Raw genomic sequence first — 3285 nt, forward strand, 5'->3', positions numbered from 1 at the left:
CTATATGAATAAATAAATAAATCTTTAAAAAACAAACAAACAAACAAAACACCCATAAACCATCTGTTTAATCTTTATCCATTTTAAAACTTTTGACTGATCTTATTAAAAATTTAAAATTCAAACACAGAAAAATACAATACTCAAGTCTATTTACAACAGAACTTTCATAGGTACTACTAGGTATGGTCGAATGTAAATTTTGAGGCACCATGGCATTAGCTAAGTGATTATCATGCCTGACCGTGCATCACTGATTGATTTTTAGGCTGAATGAAAACAAAAATGGATTCAACCAATAAAAATGTCCAAATTGGTCACAGACACAATGGTATGTACACCAGCAAATGGCAATTAGGCTACAGAGGTAGAGGCTGACAGGATGTGATGATGAATGAGAGCAAAAAATAAATTATCCATGGCTAGCAATTGCTAATAAGTTAATAAGAAGTAAGGATATTAATATATTTTCAAAATGTCTACGTATAAGAGGGAGGATAAAAGAGGTAGAAGATAGGAATCAGGTTTTGTCAAAGGACCCAAGCAGAACATTTTGGAGAAACAAAGCTTGCTGCAGGTACGACTTCTACCTGGGACCTGTTACCTGTTACAGGGCTGAGGTTAGACAGTGGAATGAATCCAAGGCCAGAACTATGTGTACTAAGATGAAGTTGTATTATCAGAAACTAAAAGTTGTCAATAATACACTGAGATCCAGGCTGTAATGGGGTCCAAACTGCAGTGAGGATCCACTACAGGGAATATCTCCGAGGCTTCCATGAGAAGGCTATGACTGAGAGGAGGAAATTAACCCCTAGGACGGAGCACACAACTGTTTACTTATTTACTTATGCTGGGACTTCAGCTCTTGTCTGCTCCCTGGCTTGTGGAAACTGCTTGTATGCTTCCAAGTTTAGGGTTACCAAAGGTCCAGCTAGAAAACTGGAGTCCCTAAACTGCACTTTACAAATTTCCATGATGCCCCAAGTCCCTGCTGTTCACTGACCCCAGAAAACTCCCTTGCTGGAGGTCAGAGGTCTGCCCAAGGAGGTGACCCTCCAGCTTGCTGTCTGTGCAGTAGATCCTGCGTCCTTTGGAGTTTATGGTTCTTTCTCATTTCCCAGGAGTAGCCTTGCTTTTTCAGATGCAAGCAGCCTTTGTCAGAGACTGTGATGAAGTTCCCATGAACCGAGAGGGGCTCTCCTGTGGGAACACAGCTCTGGCCCACAGCCGACTCTGGTCCCTTGATGCTCCCTCCACAACCAGGGTGCAGTTCTTCCTCGTTAAGACCTTCCTTCCCGGGGAAGTATCTCTCCTTCGTGCAGGAGTCTTAATCCTTAGGCTTGGGAGGTGGTCTCTGACCTCAAACCCCTTTCAGTTTCTCTTGAGAGAGACTCAGGAATAGGAACATCCCGGAGTTCTGAAGCAGAAATGAGAAGGTTGCATTAACTCTGCCAGGCTACACTTATTTTAAGGTAGAGGCCCCTTTTTAATTCCTCAGGCTCCTTTGGAAAGCATTGTTTGCTTTAGAAAATCATTATGTCTCAAAAAATAGAAATGACTAACTTTAAGTATGACCCTTGCAAAAGGTCTAAATCTGTCCTGGGAACTAGGGTAACAAGATCGAACAAACCCGTGCAAAGAATTTATAGTCTCATGTGGCCCAGGGACAAATAAATAAATGTACAGTCCCAACAAAGAACGGAACGAGACATTTCTTTCCTTAAAAAGTATCCAGAAGTCCCAGGATAAGGTTTAAGGTCTCCAGCACTGTGAACAAGGCCTTGGTGAGGTTGTTCCACCCATCTTTCCAAATGCTTCTTCACTCACAAGTTACTAGTCTCCATGGCCTTCTGTGACTTGGTTGTCCTTCCTTTGCCTTGTGTTATGACTAATTTTATGTGTCAATGTAAGTGGCAAGGGATGCCCTGGTAGCTGGTAAACTATTTCTGGGTGTGTTTGTGGGGCGTTTCCAAGAGAAATTATCTAGCACTGTGGTTGGTGATTCAAGTAAAGATGGATCATCCGATCTGTCGAGGCTTGATCTCCAGAAGGGGAGCATTCATTCTCTTTGCTTGAGCTGGCACATCTACTTTCTCCTGCACTCAGAAGTGGGAGCTCGTGGTTTTGGGCTTTGAGAGCCAACTGTTATTTATACCCTCAGTCCCCAAGTCTTAGGTCTTTGGCCTTGGAGTGAATTACACCACAGGCTTTCCTTGTTCTCCAAACTTGCAATCGGTGCTTGCTATGTATGTTTAAATATTCCATAACAGGGCTCTTCCTGGTGGTGCAGCGGGTTAAAGCACAGCACTGAGAAGCTAAAGCCACTTCTGCACGAGTTCCATCCCGGCCCGGGAGCTGACCCACATGGCGCGGCAGACCTCTCCTGACCCGCCCGCTGCTCCCCTCAGCAGTGTGCTTAGTCCATCTGCCTGTTCTGCTCCCCACTCTGTCTCTGGTAAATCCTCTCACCACACCTGCACCTCTGGCCTGTACCCCAGCCCTGTGTGCATAAATAAATCTTTAAAAAAAAATTCCGTAATATGGTCCCATAATAGCTCTCTTCTAACAGCCCTCTTCTCTACATGCCTGCAACAAACCTCCTCTTCTGCATATCGCTAAGCAGCCTACGGGTTTTGTTTCTGTAGAGGACGCGGAGTGACACACCTGAATGCCTTTCTGCTTTCCGACCGCGAGCTCCTGGTGCTGCCATATCACTGGCCTGGTGATGCTGTCTCAGACCCTCCCGCAAAGGACTAGAAATTCCCTCTGTTCTGCGGCCACTTTGTCCATTCTTCATGCATTCGCCTCGTGATGATTTATTTGAAGTCTTGCTGCCTGGAGAGTCAATGAGCTCCTTCAGAGCGAGCTATTTATAGTCCCCGTGCGGAGTAGACACTCAAAAAGATGTTTGTTTATGAATAAGACAATAAATAAACAGATGCCTGAAGTCTTGCAGGGGTAATTGTTTGTTCAGGTTTACATGGGGTTGTTAGGTGACCAAGGGAGGGAACCGGCGGCCAGAAGATCTTGGCTAGGAAGGTGGAGAGGACATCAAGGCGAATTTAATCTTCTTATTAATTTCACCTTGGATTTTCTCTGCCTAAGGGGTTGTCTTATGTGGGAAAGAATATCAGGTGAAGCAACCTTTGATCATTCACCCTTTATAGGTATTTCTCAGGAAGCTCCTACTCCACATGACCCAAATCTTGAGTTAGGTAGTAGTCAGATTTGGATTTCCAAATTCACGGTGTAATTTATTTAATTCTAATATAATAATACTAC

At 44.1% G+C, this 3285-nt stretch overlaps 1 long non-coding RNA gene across 1 annotated transcript in view; it reads left to right on the plus strand.

Annotated features, from left to right (window-relative positions):
• The window catches only part of LOC105853815, a 12539-nt gene extending 9629 nt beyond the window's left edge, over positions 1 to 2910 (plus strand). Inside the window, exon 3 of the long non-coding RNA XR_001145584.1 lies at positions 2649 to 2910. This is a non-coding gene — a long non-coding RNA (uncharacterized LOC105853815). The remainder of the gene's footprint in view (positions 1 to 2648) is intronic.
• The last annotated feature ends 375 nt before the right edge of the window (positions 2911 to 3285 follow it).

Source organism: Condylura cristata, unplaced genomic scaffold, assembly GCF_000260355.1.
Source record: "Condylura cristata isolate star-nosed mole 26May11 unplaced genomic scaffold, ConCri1.0 scaffold00018, whole genome shotgun sequence".
NCBI classification, from domain to species: Eukaryota; Metazoa; Chordata; class Mammalia; order Eulipotyphla; family Talpidae; genus Condylura; species Condylura cristata.